General features: G+C 35.8%; 1 pseudogene; it reads left to right on the top strand.

Moving 5' to 3' along the window:
* The first annotated feature begins 5,569 nt into the window (after positions 1-5,569).
* Positions 5,570-6,699, top strand: LOC124983551 (poly(rC)-binding protein 2-like; annotated as a pseudogene).
* The last annotated feature ends 11,712 nt before the right edge of the window (positions 6,700-18,411 follow it).

Here is an 18,411-nt window from a genome sequence, read left to right as displayed (position 1 = left end):
AACTAGACAAACCAAAATTAAAGGGATATGAATAGGAAAAGAAGAACTCAAACTATCCCTGTTCGCTAATGACATGATTATATGTTTAGAGGAACCCGGAAATTCCACCAGGAAACCTTTCGAACTCATTTTTGAATTCAGTAAAGTAGCAGGTTGCAAAATCAATGCTCATAAATCCAATGCATTTTTATACATAAGTGATGAATCTTCAGAAAGAGAATTTAGGAAAACTACCCCATTCACAGTAGCCTCAAAAAAAGTAAAATACTTGGGAATCAATCTAACAAAAGAGGTGAAAGACCTCTACAATGAGAACTACAGAACACTAAAGAAAGAAATTAAAGAAAACCTTAGAAGATGGAAAGATCTCCCATCTTCTTGGATAGGCAGAATTAACATTGTCAAAATGGCCATACTACCAAAAGTGCTATACAGATTCAATGCAATTCCAATTAAAATCCCAATGATGTACCTTACAGATAAAGCAAGCAATTATGAAATTCATATGGAAGAATAAGAAACCCAGAATAGCTAAAGCAATCCTCAGCAGAAAGAGCAAAGCAGGGGGTATCACAATATCAGATCTTCAACTCTACTACAAAGCAAAAGTAACAAAAACGGCATGGTATTGATTCCAAAATAGACAGGTAGATCAATGGTACAGAATAGAAGACATGGGCATAAACCCAAATGAATACAATTTTCTCCTGCTAGACAAAGGGGTCAAAAATATGCAATGGAGAAAAGATAGCCTCCTCAACAAATGGTGCTGGGAAAACTGGAAATCCATATGCAACAAAATGAAATTAAACCCCTATCTCTCACCCTGCACAAAACTCAACTCAAAATGGATCAAGTACCTCGGAATCAGACCACAGACCTTTCATCTTATAGAAGAAAAATTGGGTCCAAATCTTCAACATGTCGGCTTAGGATCAGACTTCCTTAACAGTTGTCCCATTGCACAAGAAATAAAAGCAAGAATCAACAACTGGGATAGATTCAAACTAAAAAGCTTTCTCTCAGCAAAGGAAACTATCAGCAATGTGAAGAGAGAGCCTACAGAGTTGGGAAAATCTTTGCCACTCATACTACAGATAGAGCACTAATTTCCAGAATATATAAAGAACTCAAAAAACTCTACACCAAGAATACTCATAATCCAAACAACAAATGGTCTAAGGAAATGAACAGACACTTCACAGAAGAAGATGTACAAGCAATCAACAGATATATGAAAAAATGTTCAACATCTCCAGTAATAAGAGAAATGGAAGTCAAAACTCCCCTAACATTCCATCTCACCCCAATTAGAATGGTGGTTGTCAAGAACACAAGCAACATTAGGTGTTGGCGAGGATGTGCTGAAAAAGGAACACTCATACATTGCTGGTGGGGTTGCAAATTAGTGCAGCCACTCTGGAAAGCAGTGTGGAGATTCCTCAGAAAACTTGTAATGGAACCACCATTTGACCCAGCTATCCCACTCCTTGGCCTATACCCAAAGGACTTAAAATCAACATACTACAGAGATACAGCCACATCAATGTTCATTGCTGCTCAATTCACCATAGCCAGATTGTGGAACCAACCTAGATGTCCTTCAGTTGATGAATGGATAAAGAAACTGTGGCATATATATATAATGGAATATTACTCCACCATAAAGAATGATAAAATTATAGCATTTGCAGGCAAATGGATGAAATTGTAGAATATCATGCTAAGTGAGATAAGCCAATCTCAAAAAACCAAAGGACGAATGATCTCACTGATAAGCGGATGTTAATATATAATGGGTGGTGGGAGGGATTAGCTTTAGGGTTAGGGTTAGGGTTAGGGTTAGGTTTAGGGTTAGGGTTAGGGAGGTGGTCAAGAATGGAGGAAGGAAGGACTGTATAGAGGGAAAAGAGGGGAAGGTGGATGGGGGGTAAGGGGGAAAAATGGCAGAATGAATCAAACAACATTGCCCTGTGTAAATTTATGATTACGAATGGTATGCCTTACTCCATTTACAGAGAATCAAAATGTATCCCATTTTTTTTACCATAAAAAAAAAAAAACCTAATGCAGTTCTGAAACAAACAATAAAAGAATCAACAAATAAATAAATTAGTATACTCCGTCTCTAGGGACAAAAACATGATCTGATGACAGATTTACTCAACATTTTAAAACAACTTCTTAAATATACCTAAGAATTAAGGAAAGGCAGGAAAAACATCAAGAAAACAATGTATGAACATAATAGAAATATCAATAAAAGGATAGAAGCCTAAAAAGATATTCTGGAGTTGAAAGGTATAATGACTGAATTGAAAAATTTATTAGAGGGATCAAAGGCAAATTTGTTCAGGCCAGAGAGAGAGAGAGAGGGAATATAAATGAGTCAGCAAACTTTAAGATAGGACAATAGAAACTATTGAGGAACAGAAAGTAAAATAGTTGAAGATCAATGAAAATAACCTATAAGACTTCTGGGATGTCCTCAAGTAGACCTACATAGGCATTGTGGAGTGCCAGAAGAGTGGGAGAAAGGGACAAGCGAATATTTAAAGGAAGATTGGTTGAACACTTCCCAAATTTGATGAAATGTAAAAACATCCAAGAATTTCAACCAACTAATGAGGATAAACTTAAAGATTCCTCAATTGAGATACATTGTAATCAACTATCAAAAGCCAAAGTCAAAGAGAGAATTTTGAAAACAGCAAGAGAGAAACTTCTCGTCAGCAAGGAAACCTAGATGGGATTACCAGATTTCTCATTAGTTACTTTAGAGTCCAAAAGCAGGGTCTGATATAGACTCAGTACCAAAAGGAAAATAAATTATCAACCATGAATCCTACATCTAACAAAACTGTCCTTCTAAACTTAGGGAGAAAATAGCATATTCTAAAAACAAACAAGACAAAACAAAATAAAGGGGCATTGTGCTCACTAATCCTACCCTATAATAATAGGGAGTTGAGAGATCGGAACATGTGACCAGTGGGTATATAAGGTTAAGGGAATAAATCTATAAATTGGGCTCACTGTGCTGATCCCCTTATGCTGCTGCCTTCCTCCTTCTTCCCCTCCTCCTCCTCCTTCTCCTCCTTCCTCCTTCTTCCTTCTTCCTTTTTTTTTTTTTCCTTTGGTACCAGGGATTCAACCCAGAGGCACTTAACCACTGAGCCACATCTCAACCCCTTTATTTAGAGACATGGTCTTGTTGAGTTGCTCAGGGCTTAGCTGAGTTGCTAAGGCTGGCTTTGAACTTTCCATCCTCCCGTGTCAGCCTCCTGAGCTGCTGAGATTACAGGTGTGCCTCACCCGGCCCAGTCAAAGTGCTTTCTTTTTAATAAGCAACTTACCTGCAGTCTTTCCTGACTTAAGTCAACAGGATATGTTATATTCTTCATGTCATCCTGGTGTGAGATAAAAGTAAGAAGTGGACCTGGGTGGAACTCAGGAAACTATCCTGGGACTCCTCATAAAACTGGAGGGCAGGAGGGCACACTGTTCTGCTCTCTGAGATGACCCATTATCTGCCTTGAAAATATCCCCTTTTCCCTTTATCTCTCCCATCTAATACATGGCTGTTATTCTGAATGACATGTCTCAAATATTTCTGACATGGATTGCAAGAATCATGGTCTGGAGAGGGCTCTGTGCCTCCTCAGTTGTGCAGTGTCTCTGCCCTGTAACAATGAGAAATGCTAAAGACTGTCCTGAAGGATGAAATGAAAGGACACTCGACAACTACTCAAAGCCATACCAAGAAGAGATCTCAGTAAAGTAAACATATGGGCAATTATAAAAACTACAATTATTATAACAAAGGTGTGTTAGCTCCACTTTTTGTTTTCTAAATTATTTATGAGAACTAAAACATTAAAACAATAGCCTGAAAACTAATAATTTTCTTTCATTTGTAACTACACATTTTGTTTTCTACATAATTTAGAAGACTAATGTATTAAAAATTAATGTATATATAAAGATGTAGTATCATAACAAAAAGTACAGAAAGGGCTGGTGATGGAACAGTTAAAAAATCAGAGATTTTGTATGTTATTGAGGTTAAACTGGTACAAATTCAAATTAGATTATTATAACTTTAGTATGCTAAATATAATTTCCATGGTACCCACAACAAAAATAGTAGAATAATATACACAAAATGAAATAAGAAAAGAAAATGAATATTTCACCAAAATATTCAACTAAACAAACAACAAAAAAAACACAGTAAGGAAGAACATATATTACAAAACAAACTATAAGGCATATAGAAAGCAAATATGACCAAATGACCTCTAAAACCATAATGACTTTGATTGAAATCAATTAAAGTGTTCAATCAAAAGACAGAAACTGGCAAAATGGATACAAAAAAAAATGATTCACCTAATGCAGCTTATAAGGGACTCACTTTAGATCCAAAGACACAAATAGGTTGAAATTGAAAGGATAGAAACAAATATTACATGCAAAATTAACTAAATGGGAGTGACGATGGTTATACTGCTACTAGACAAAATAGCCTTTAAATCACAAAAGCTGTGAAACAAAAGATACAATGTAAAAATATTCAATATAGTAAGAAGATACAGCATAAACTTGTACGCACCTAATAGACATCAAAATATATGAAGCAAACAATGATGGAATTGAAGTAAGAAATAAAAAGCTTTGCAATAATGGCAAAAAACTTTAATTACCTATACTAAATAATGATGGATAGCATGATAAGGGAAGTAAGAAAATAGAGGCCTCAAAAAAAACATAAAATCCAGACACATAAAATCTAAAGACACATAGAATATTCACTATCCAACACTAACAAAATACACATTATTCTCAACTACACATGGGTACATGGGAAATTTTCCAAGATAGATCATTTATTATATTGCAAATTAAATCTCAATCCATATGTATTTATTTATTTATGCATACATATACATATATGTGTATGTGTGTGTGTGTGTATCTTCTCTGACCAAAAGGGTATGAAGTTAGAAATCAACAAGAGAATCAAACTGAAAAATTCACCATTTAAACAACACACTGCATAATAATTAGTGGTTTAAAGGAGAAATCACAAGGAAATTGGAAAATGCTTAGAGACAAATAAAAATGAAATACCACATAGCAAAAGTATAAGTCTCAAAAAAAGCAGTATTAATAGAAAAAATCTGTAGTTACAAATGTTTACATTAAAAAGAAAGATCTCAAGTCAACAACCTCACTTTGCAAGTTGAGGAACTAAATCAATATGAAAAATTAAGCCCAGAATGGCCTCAAGAAAGGAAATAATAAAGATCATAGAAGAGATATATAGCCCAGACCAGCAGGGGCAGCAGCTGGAGCAGCCACAGTCTGCGCCCTCTCCCACCGGCCCGGGGTCTCTTTTCCCCTTCCTCCTTCTCCACCCCCACTTCCTCCTCCTTGTACCCCTATTGTCTGACCCAGGCCTCCCGCTCTTCCCCTTCCCACCTACTCCCCTTTTCCTCTCAGTTATCTCATGCCTGCAGTTTTTGATTTTCATCTCCACCAGGTTCCAAAGACTTGAACACTCAAAGGCCAGCTCCCCATAACATTGCTCGACATGGGCACCAGTGTGAATGAAGGTGGATTAAATGTCCCTCTCATCATTCGGCTCCTTACATATGTAAAGGAAGTTGGCAGTATCATTGTAAAGAAAGAAAAATCAGTTAAGAAGATCCGCAAGGATTGTGGTGCACGTATCAACATCTCAGAAGGGAATTGTCCTGAGAGAAAGGTCACTTTGGCTGGACCCACTAATGTTATCTTCAAAGTCTTTGCTATGATCATTGACAAACTGGAAGAGGACATCAGCAGCTGTATGACCAATAACACAACTTCCACTAGACTCCCGGTCACTGTGAGGCTGGTGGTCCCTGCTAGGCAGTGTGGCTCTCTCATTGGAAGAGGTGGTTGCAAGATTAAGGAAATACGAAAGAGTAAAGGGGCTCAAGTCCAGGGGACCGGGGATATGCTCCCCAATTCAGCTGAGCGGGCCATAGCTTTTGCTGGCATTCCAAAATCCATCATTGAGTGTCAAACAGATCTGCCTTGGTCATGCTGGAGACTCTCTCCCAGGTCCTCCCGCCCCTGCAAAAGCCCTGACCATCCCATACCGACCCCAGCCCTCAAGTTCTCCCGTCATCTTTCCAGGTGGTCAGGATAGATACAGCACAGGCAGTGACAGTGTGAGCTTTCCCCACACCTCCCAGTCGAGGTCAGCCTCAACCCTGACCTGGAGGGACCACCTCTAGAGAGAGGCCTATACCATTCAAGAACAGTATGCCGTTCCACAGCCAAATGTGACCAAGCTGCACCAGTTGGTACTGCAACTTTCATTTTCTATGATACATGGCAACACTGGATTCAGTGGCACTGAATCCAGCTCTCCAGAGGTGTAGGGCTATTGGGTAGGTTTGGATGCATCTGCTCAGACTACTTCTCTTGAACTCACCATTCCAAACGACTTGATTGCATAATTGGGCATCAAAACTCCAAAATCAATGAGATCCGTCAGATGTCTGGGGCACAGATCAAAAGTGCGAACCCAGTGGATCTACTCATGGACAGGTTACCATCACTGGATCTGCGGCCAGCATTAGCCTGGCTCAGTATCTAATCAATGTCAGACTTTCCTCGGAGACGGGTGGCATGGGTGGCAGCTAGAACAATGCAGATTCATTCATAATTCCTTTCTGCTCTTCACCACCATCCATGATCCATCTGTGTAGTTTCTGAACAGTGATTCCAGGCTTTGAAAAGTTTCTAAATTTTAGTTTCTACACACTTAATCTTCCACTCATGATTTTTTAATTAAAGCATTTTAATTCCTTTCTCTGTTCAGCAGTTAATGCTGAAATCCATATTTAGTTTTATAAGTTTCTCCCCCCCACACACTTTTTTATTCAAACAAGAGAAAAGACTTAATTACTAAATTCAGAAATTAAAAGTGTGGCTACTACTATTGATTCTACAGAATTATAAAGTATTATGAGAGAGTATTAGGAGCAGTTTTATGCCAACAAATTTGATTACTAGAAAAACAAAATTTGCCAAAACTATGACAAATAGAAAATATTGTAGACTTGTAACTAGTAAGAATATTGAATCAGTAATCCCAAATCTCCCCAAAGAGAAAAGCCTTGGATATGTTCATTTCACTGAAAAACTCTTTCAAAAAAAAAAAAAAAAATAGTTTCAGTTCTTGAACACTTTTAAAAAATTAGGAGGAACACTCCATGACTAATTTTATAAGGTCAACATTACCTTAATATTCAAGCCAGACAAAGTCACAAAAATCTATAAACAAATATCCTTCATAAACATTGATGAAAAAAATCCTCAAAAAAGTACTAGAAAACCAAATTAAGTGCTATATGAATAGATTTATACACTGTGATCAGCTAACGTATTTATGGACTACAAGGTGATTTAAAATATGCAACTTGATCAACAAAATATAACACATTAAAAAATGAACAAGAACACATAATCATCTCAGTTGATGTAAAAAGCTATTTGACAAAATAATATTCAACATATTACATAAAATACATGATAAAAATATACATATTAGCAATAAAAGGAGCAATCTTAAATTATAAAAACTCACAATGAGTATAATACTCAAAGGTGAAAGACAGAAACCTTCACCTCTAAAATTAGGAAGAAGACATGTATTCTCACTTTTACTACTTTTTTTTTTAATGCAGTATTGGAAGTCTAGCCAGAGCAATTAGGCAAGAAAAAATTGGAAGGAAAAATAAAATTCTCTCTGTTAACATATTATATGATCTATGCCCAGGATTCTCAAAATTTTTAAAAAATGCTTAACTAGTAAAAAAATTCAACAAGGTAGCAGGATATGAAATTAATACACAAAGTAAGTTGCATTTTTATCTACTGACAATAAACAATCTGAAAAAGAAATTAAGAAAACCATTCTATTTTTAATAGGATTTAAACAATAAAACCCTACCACTAATTTAATCAAGAAAGTTAAAAAAAAGTATAGTAAAAATTACAAAGTATTTCTGCTAGAAGTTAAAGAAGACAAATAAATTGAAATACATCCCATCAGCATATATTTGGAGACTTATGCTAAGATGTCTAAGTTATCCAATCTACCAATTTAATGTAATCTGTATTGAAATCCCAGAGACTAATTTTGCAGAAATAAAAAAAAAAAAACTGTATCAAAAGTTCATCCTATGAAATTTTGAGGGACCCAGAATAATCAAAATTTTCTGAAAAACAAAACAAGACTTCCTTAACAATACTCCAAAAGCCCAAGAAATAAAAAGAAGAATCAATAAATGGAATGGATTCAAACTACAAAGTTTTTCCTCCACAAAGGAAAAAATCAACAATGTGAAGAGAAAGCCTACTGAGTGGGAGAAAATCTTTACCACATGTACTTCAGATAGAGCACTAATCTTCAGAATTTATAAAGAACTCAAAAAACTTTACACCAAAAATACAAAGAACCTAATCCATAAATGGGATAAGGAAATGAGCAGACAATTCACAGAAGAATATATTTAAGAAATCAACAGATATATGAAAAAATGTTCAACATCTCTAGTAATTAGATAAATGAAAATCAAAAACACCCTTAGATTTCATCTCACTCCAAGTAGAATGGCTATTATCAAGAATACAAGCAACAATAGGTGTTGGTGAGGATGTGGGGGAAAAGGTACAATCATACATTGCTGGTGGAACTGCAAATTGGTGTAGTGACTCTGAAAAGCAGTATGGAGATTTCTCAGAAAACTTGGAATGAACCCACCATTTGAATGAGCTATCCCACTCCTCAGTTTATACACAAAGGACTTAAAATCAGCATACTACAGTGACACAGTAACATCAATGTTCATAGCAGCTCAATTTACAATAGCTAGATTGTGGAACCAAACTAGATGCCCTTCAATAGATAATTGGATAAAGAAACTGTAGTATATATGCCCAATGAAATATTACACAGCCATAAAGAAGAATAAAATTATGGCATATGCAGGTAAATAGATGGAGTTGGAGAATATCGTGCTAAGTGAAATGTCAGTCCCAAAACGGAAAACCAAAGGTCCAATGTTTTTTCTGATAAGTGGATGCTGATATATAATGGGGGGAAAGAGGAGGCAGTAAGGGAAGAATGGAGGAACATTAGATTGTGTAAAGGGAAATGAAGGGTGGGAAGGGGTTTGGGGTAAGGAAAGAAAATGGAGTGAGACAAACATCATTACCCTATGTACATGTATGATTACATGAATGGAGTGACTCTACATTGTGTGCAACCAGAGAAATAAAAATTGTACCCCATTTATATACAATGAATAAAAAAAAAGAACAAATTTAGAAGACCTTCTTCCCCATTTTAAAATTTACCATAGAGCCACAATAATCAAAATAGCATCGTACTAGTGAAAGCGCCCAGAAACCACTCCAGACTTGGGAACTCATACAAGAGATTTTATTAGCAGACAGACAGAGTGTCTTCCCTTAAGGGTGAGAGAAAGAGAAAGAGCAAGAGAGTGAAAGAGTGAGTGAGAGCAAGAGTGAAAGTGAGAGAGAGAAAAGAGAGCAAATAGCTGGGGAATTTACCCTTAAATAGTGAAAACCTATGGGCTAATTGGACCAATGACTGACAAGAAAGTTAACAATCTAGATTACAAAATGATGTGTGGGGAGCAGGCAGAATCAGGGGAGAAATAGCTGTAGTCTTATTCCTTACATTCCCCCGTTTTTGTTTTTATAAGAAGATCCCTTTTGGGCATATGGGTGAAGATCCATCTTTAATGACTGCTTCCTGCTGGACATGGGCATAGAACTGATTCAAGGGAAGGAGAGGTCATTGCAATAGGTGGAAATGGAAGTCAGAGAAGGAGAAGGGATTAGGAGGGGGAGAAGAAGCCAGAAGGAGGTGTTCATATTTACAGGAAGAGCAAAACTCAAGTTTAGTGCATAAGAAAGAGAAAGGTTGAAGATAAAGAATTTCTTTCCACTTGCCCACGGGTTCACAGAAGTTGTATGAGTCCCTCAAAACATTAGTATTCAAAGTGCCATTAACCGACCACCTAGATTGATTATCCAAAGGATACTGTGCCAAATATCATTATACAAGCAATTAAGTTTTGATGGCTGTATGTCAGGGATCAGGTGAAGGAATTTAAGATTTTCTAGTAAATGTCCCAAGGGTGAGTCTGCCAGAATGGAAGACCCAGATCCCATGGTGGAGACTGAGAAACAGCTAACTCGGTGTCCAAGGTTTCCTGAGGTCACAGGCTAGCTGGCTGGAGATGAGAAGGCAACATAATGAGGGGAGTTGTCACCCCTATCAGTGTGTGCCAGGCAAGAGCCAAGAGAGTTGAGGACCTGACTCAGGATTTTCAAGAGAGAAAGTGAAGGGGAGCCTCAACCCTGAAAGAAAATCTCCACCATAAAGATTAGGGACCCATCCATCAGTTAAAGTCAACTAATGGGGCCAACCACAACTGCAAAAGTCGTGACTGTGGAAACTCCCATTTCTCAACTGCTTCAAGGGGGTTGGATGATCAACGGTCACCTCTCAGGTCAGCAAAGGAATGTTTAAGTCCACGTAGGGGAAAATTTGCCAATCTGAAGGCTGATGCTGGATGTGCAACTGAGCGTCTTGGCAAATGGAAAGTGAGACCAATGTCCAGGAGTCTGGAGCACTAGATGGGATTCCATTCGTTTAAGTGGCAGAAGAAAAGCCCATCTGAGTCATGGCACCAAGGAAAGCACCCAGAAACCACTCCAGACACAAGAACTCACACAAGAGATTTTATTAGCAGATGAACAGAGTGTCTGCCCTTAAGGGTGATAGAGAAAGAATGAGAGATTGATTGAGAATGAGAATGAAAGTGAGAGAGAGAAAAGAAAGCAAACATCAGGGGAATTACCCTTAAATAGTGGAAGCCCATGAGCTCATTGGACCAATGACTGACAAGAACATTAACAATCTAGATTATAAAATGGTGTGTGGGAGTGGGGTGGAATCAGGAGAGAAATAGCTGCAACCTTGTTCCTTACAACTAACACAAAGACAGATGTTGAATAGAACAGTCAAGAAACAAACTCCACATATATCATGAGATTTTTCAACAAATACAAATATTAATTCAAAATGAACCTAGGTCCTAAGTGTAGGACCTAAACTACAAAACGTTTTAATAGAAAATATAGAGACGGAATTTTTGTGCCATTAACTTGGCAATGTTCTCTTGAATGCTGACACTGAAGACATAGGCAACAAAAGAACAAAAAAGCAAGTTGGACTCACAAATGTTTAAATTGGGGGACATCATAAGATAACATCGACTGAGTAAATTGTACTGCACAGAATGGGAGAAAATTTACTCAAAGCATATATGTGGCCATGGAATAATATCCAGTATAGAAAGAGAACTCCTTAATCTTAATGTCAGAAACAAAAAGGACTTGAATAGATATTTCTCAAAGATATACCAATGTCCAATTAGCACATGAATATGTCTAATATTAGACTGGACAAGTTTAACAAGCAAGTTAAAACTATAATTTGATAAGTCCTTGAACCCAGTATAATGGCCAATATTTTAAAAAAATATTGAGAACTGGGAAGAATGCAAAGAAATTGGATATTTTGTGCATCATGGACAGAAACAGAGAATGGTACAGCCACTGTGAAAAATCAGATAGAAATTCCTCAAAGAATTAAACACAGAATTACTATATGACTCTTACATTCCACTTGTGGGTATATACCCAAAAGAAGTGAAAACAGGATCTTGAAGAGATACTCCAGTAAATAAGTGTTGTCCCACTTACATGTGACTGTACAGTAGTCAAAATCGTAGAAAGCAAAATGGAGCTACAGAAGGGAGGAATGCGAGTTTATTGCTTAATGAATATGAAGTTTCAGTTTTACAGTGTGAAGATAATTCTGGAAATACATGGTGTTTATATTTTTACCATGAGAAAGCAATTACTACCATTGAACTATGTACTTAAAATTGATTGAGAGTAAATGTTACAGTATGTACTTTAATCACTTTAAAAATTGGGAAAATGCTGCAAATGAGATTAAAAGCAAACAATCCCAAAGCTGGGAAAGAATCTGTAACTCTTACACCAAAGAGTCCATTATTCTTAGCTTTCTGTTGTTTTAAGAGTTGACTGTGGCCTGGCACTAGCCAGCTGTGAATCCCCAGCTCCGTAACTCACTGCAGTTTTTTCTCTGAACAATGGGATAGCAAATGGCAAGCACTACCCTGTAAGAATGGTGCAAGGATTCATTGAGAGAAATCCAGGAAGTTGAAAAACAATTAAATGTTCAATAAATAAAAGCTGTGAAATAAAATGATTTATATTTTTATTTAAAACTAAAAAAATGTTGGCAAGACTCTCAGTCATTAGCCAGGTTCTTCAGATATTGTACAGAATCTAATATAGATCTTTGTTCCACTGAAGGAATTTATTCAATGATTCTATAGAGGAAATTTTTTTTTATCCAACACCTTCCTACTAATGTGATATTGGAAGGCAAATGGTCCCTAGTCAGGAGATAAACTTAACCTCTTATTTGACATTTTTTTTTCTTCTTAAAAGCCCGATTATCCTCATGTGGGCAGGTATCCTAAATAGAATATCAATCTCAATCAAGTATTTCTTAGAACCTAACTTTCATAGCTTACTTAATAATAATATAGCATAATGTGCATTCATGATCTTTATATCCTTGCTTAGGCTCATCATTTTACCTCTTTTCTTTCTCTCCTTCTTACCCAATTTAGAGTCCATATTCCATATTCATTCATTCCACTTTGTCTTTTTTTTTTTTTTTTTTTGGTACCAGGATTTGAACACAGGGGCACTCAACCACTGAGCCACATCCCCAGCCCTAGTTTGTGTTTTATTTAGAGTCATGGTCTCACTGAGTTGTGTAGTGCCTCGCTTTTGCTGAGGTTGACTTTGAACTCACAAACCTCCTGCCTCAATCCCCCCCCACCACACACACAGTTGCTGGAATTACAGGTGTGCGCCACAGTGCCAGGTCTACACTTTGTCCTTTGCATATAGCTCTTTTCCCTTACATCAATCTTGCTGCAGTTATTCTGTAAATGCTACACACTGGTTATATCCACCTCTTAGATGTCTGCACTGGTGAGAACCAAACATGATGGCTGTAACTGTTCTTGTCTTGAGTCATCTCACTTTAAAATCATGGCAACTAATAAAGCTGAAATGGACCCTTTAAGACGCCCAGCAATTATACTTTCTCACTCCCTTGTATCAGATGTGACTGTTCAATCTCTTTTTTTCCCTGCTGACCTGCCTCTTGCTTTATTGAAAAACAGCAGAGATGGCAAGCTTCAACAGACTCCCACTCTTACATTTACCTACACATTTGACCTTCCTGTTAGAACTGGAGGTGAACTATCATGTCCCTCTCCAACAGTGATGCTTCTGTTTCTCTTCCATAATACTTCAACTGTGAAGAAGAGGAATTACTGTCATGTTTTTATTATATTATAAGTCTAGTGATATTAAGTCATTCTACTTAAGGAGGTTTCCTAAAATATGAATAGAAAGTTTTTACAGCATCTTTTTGGACATTTTTAATAAACTGTAATAATCACTTACAAGACTCACAAATTTAAAATTAAAAATATTAACAATGTCATATATTCTGAACATGTATAGAACCTTTCCCTATACAGATCCTCAAACATTTTCTAAAATGTCTTGGGGAAAAAAATCAAACTTTTAACCATGTCTGTCTTTGTAAAAGGAACCCAGATTGGTTCTAGATACATCTAAAGGAGGGTAAAAAAAACTATTCCAACTGTATTTGCGTGGATAATGATTATGATCCTCCCTTTATGCACCCCCCTAATTTTAATGACTAAAAAATAATTCATAACAAAAATGTAATCAGATACAAGAAATTTTAAGAGTCAAGGTGAAAATTTTTTAAGTGATTCAGAGAAATATAATGATGTAAAGGTACTTTTCCATACCTCAGTCAATCCCTTTCCAATGCAATATAAGCCAAATTCACTTTTCGACCCCGACCGTGTTGTGATTTCAATTTAACATCTCTTTGCTTTTAAGAAGCGTGCAATTGGAAGTCATGCAAAATGAACCTCTCAACCCATAAAATTCTTGAGAGTTTATTTTGCATGAGAAACTAGTAAATATTCAATAAGTATTCATAAGCTAGCAGTTACCTAACAGCTGGTATATATTTCAGGTATGAAAATAAAAGTTCATATAAAAGTCCAGCCTGACTACTTTAATATTGAGGTAGAAACTTTTTTCAAAGGCTCATGAATGACAAATGTGTCTACTCTATCTGAAACAGCTTATTTTATTTTGTTTTATTTTCATTAATATAAAATTATTTCATATAATTGATATTATCACTTTTGTTGGCTCCTTTACTACACTGGTCTTTTATTCTTGTAGGTTATCATAATAGGGAATTAATTTTTCTATTCCTAGCAGTACTCCACATTCCTGTTTATCACTCTCACTCTTTTATGTAATTTTGTACTTTAACCTAAACTTCTGATTTATAGTTTTCATTATATAGTTATCAAAGCTATTCTTTGCAGTTGAACAAAATAAATACTGATTTATTATAAGAAGAAAATAATTCTAGAAATTAAGTATTTATTAGTTTGTTATAAATAAGTATTATCAGGTGATTTATAGAAGGATCCTTTTTGTAAAAATCATCAGAAGTCGTTCAAAACTCACTTAAATTCCAAACTAAAAAAAAGGTAACACATTTCGTGAACAAATAAAGGATTTTTGCACATGTAGACCTTTAGTGTCTGAAGATATCTTAGGAAAAAAGCAATAAAGCCTCTCTGCATTGAAGAAATCCCTTTGGTTCTAGACATTTCTAAGAGAGGAGGAACTCCAATGACATTTGATATTCTCATGACTCTGACCTTCCGTTTCATTCCCCTAAATTTTCATGAAAAAAAATACCACCGTAACTATTAGATTTGTAATACTGCATGATATATGAGTTTATTCCTACTGACTGAAAGGAAAGCTATGTAAACCATACAAATGAAAATTGTCTCTTCCCCAAATTAAACTAAGTGGCATAAAAGTGATTCTGACTCTTAAGAAATTAAAAAGTAGACTTTCTAGAGACAAATCTTATTTAAAGAAGTCATATTTAAGTTACCATGTATTCTTTCTTTAGAATTACCATGAAGAATTTTGCTTATAATTTATATTAATAAAAGGAAGTTCAGTGCAAAAGAAATAATTTTCCCCGATTAGAAAGTGTTTTAATCAGTATGCATATGTCATGTTAACAAACCAATTTAGTAATGCTGTGAAGTGGAATGGTTGAAAAATGAACTATTAATTTTACCTCACTCAACTTTTAAAGAAAAATCCCATGTACATGTTATAGTGTTTGAAGCAAATCATATTGTCTTTAGAAATATTTCATGACTACATTTTCACTTGTCCTTGACACACACACACACACACAAATTTTACAAAATTTCTTGAAATATTTTCTGGAAAATCAGACCTTTTACATATATCCTATATTTAATATAGTCATACCATCCAGATTCAGCAATAATTTTATACATTTAATTTATATTTAATCAATGGAAATTTACATATGAACTACCCACACAATTCATTGTGTTAAATATATATCCTGTTTACCCATGTAATAACTTCTCCAGCAGAATATAATGTAAATCACGCTAAAAGTGTTCTCGTGTTTTTTAAACACCATCAATAACTACTTCTCTCAGTTCTATCACCACAGATTAGTTTTACCTGTTTTTAAACCTTCTTATCAATGAAATCATAGACTGTCTCTTTTTTTTTGTAATGTTCTTCTCATTCCATAAAACATTTTGAGATACCACCGAAGGGTAACATAATAGCATATATTCCCTTCAGTTTTGATAATAAAGAATTCTTTGTCCTTTGTCCTTGGTTACCTGGAGATAATACCTAAACCCTTGACATATTATGTCTAATAGGTTTTGTTTGCCCTGGGGGCTTTGGATACCAGATATTCTGACAGCATGCTCTATCATAGAAACTTCTAATCATGTTCTATCAGTTCTTCCTCCAGAAGAAGTGGGGACTGAGCATATTGGCCCAAGCTTCAGAAGTGCTAAAGGCTAAAGGTCAGTCATACTAGCAGAATGTGATCAAGCCCCAGTAAATCAGTCTGGGAACCCAGTCGTGGGTAAGTGTCACCAGATGGCAATTAATGCGTATTTTATCACACATCAGTGCCTAGAAAGTAATGCATCCCTGACACAGAACAGGAAAACAGAAGCTTGATGTTTGCTTCTTTTGTTGGTCTCTCACTTCTTCCCTTGGTTAATTTTAATTTCTATCCTTCCCATGTAATAAAGCTTAACTATGGATATAACCATTTTCAGTGAATTCAGTGAGTCCATCAAGTGAATTATCAAACTCAGGAGGGGTTTGTGGAAGCCTTCAAAATAGTGATTGGTATCAAAAATGAGGGCAGCCCTGTTTCCTCTTATTGTCCGGTGATCTAAACTTTCTCAGTGTTACTCTGTAGTATTCTGTTGCATAAATATACCTCAGTACATCAATTATCTTTACAAACATTGTTGTCATTTTTCCCTTTTGGGTGCTATAAATTGAATATAAATTGAATGTATATTGGATTCTCTTTCCTAGGACTACATTTTTGATTGACTATGGATCATTTTACCATTTCTCTACATAATTTAGTAATTTTTTCAAGGTCTGTATAGTTTCATTTAAGAAATAGAGCCCCTCAGTTAAAACACCCTTGGAAAGAAAAGTACTCCAGATGCTTAAGAAATATTGGTGTCTCTAGGTGACTAGTTTGAGAGAGTCCGGTTGCTGCTGATTTCTTCTGAAGAGTGTTGGTTATTATTCTGACAGGCATTTAAATTACTGGCTGATTTCTTAAATTTGTTGAGAATAGTTTTTATAGTTAGTTTAGCCATATTTTGTTGGGAGAAATCCTAATTCTTGGCTGGCAGCAGTGAATGTCTCAAGTGTGTAAGGAAAACCTTCGCACATTCAAACCCGAAGGAAAACCCGGAGGGAGAAGCATTCCGCTCTGGCCACCTAGGAAAGTATACAACTCCCCCAAATTGACTCAGTGTTACCAAGGGAACCTGTATAGGAGCCTGGTGATCTGATCCCCTGTGGCACATTGTGATTGGGCAAGAAACCTATAAAATGTATAACTGTTCACGCAATAAACGAGTTTGCTAGCTGCTCACCACAAGCTTGCTTCCACCCAACTCCCGGAGTCTGGGTCTTGACTCTGCGCCTCTTACCCCACATATGAGTTAGCCTGGCACAAGAGAAACCTCAATATTTCTGAAGTATTTATTCAAGCTTTTTCATTTTAACTAATCCTAATTTCAAATTCATCCTCCTCTCTGGTGAGAAGCAGCTGAAATTTCTATGAATTATTTCAAATTTCAACTGCAAATTTACACCAGGTTCCTTGATATTCCAAAATTTGGTAACCATCCATGGGCAATTTACTTACAGATTTGTGACTCCATCTAGGATTAGGTTGCTTAGTTTTCAGTGAATCTAGAATTCCTGAACTTCATTCTCATACCTTAAGTCAGAATAACTGAAACTTTCTGCTTAAATTGTATATTCTAGATCCTGCAAGGGCTGAGGAATACCATCCAGGACAAAGCAGTATAAATTTGGGTCTCTGTGAACCAGCCAAGCTCATGCCCTTTTTTTCAAGTGTCATTTCCCCTCCAATTTTTGCCTACTTTTGTTTCAAACTTAAGTTGCTATTTTATTTTGTTGTTTATAATTGTTATTTTCAGGAGGATTATGCTTGCAAGATATTCTGGCATTACTAGAAATGTATCACCATCCAACCTATCTTAATGGGATTATATCAATGATGGACCAACTACTAACGTACTGACCAAAAATGATAAGCAAATTAGGATATAGCTGGAAAATTGTCCTTAACTACATGGTTTTTTAAATAAGAACATCGTCAAATATCAATTATTTGAATGTGATGAAGGTTTACAACAAACTAGACAATCCAGGGCAACTTCTTTGATTGATGGGAATTGAAGATTAAAATTAAAGGCTAATCATCAAAAATTCCTCACCACTATCTGTTAGAACTAATGTTTACAAAACTCTGATTTATAGAATGATCTAAATCATAATACTTAAAAATTACAGTTGAAATTCCATAATATAAGGCACATTCTATTAGTAAAATAGAGAATTAGATTGTTCTACAAATACTTCCTAGAGGATTTTATTGAATTAAAAGGTACAGGGAGAAAGGTACAAAGGCAATCAGTCGTTTTAAGGTACAAA

The sequence above is a fragment of the Sciurus carolinensis genome, chromosome 4, assembly GCF_902686445.1.
Source record: "Sciurus carolinensis chromosome 4, mSciCar1.2, whole genome shotgun sequence".
Taxonomy (NCBI): domain Eukaryota; kingdom Metazoa; phylum Chordata; class Mammalia; order Rodentia; family Sciuridae; genus Sciurus; species Sciurus carolinensis.
This window is presented reverse-complemented; position numbering and strand designations above follow the sequence as displayed.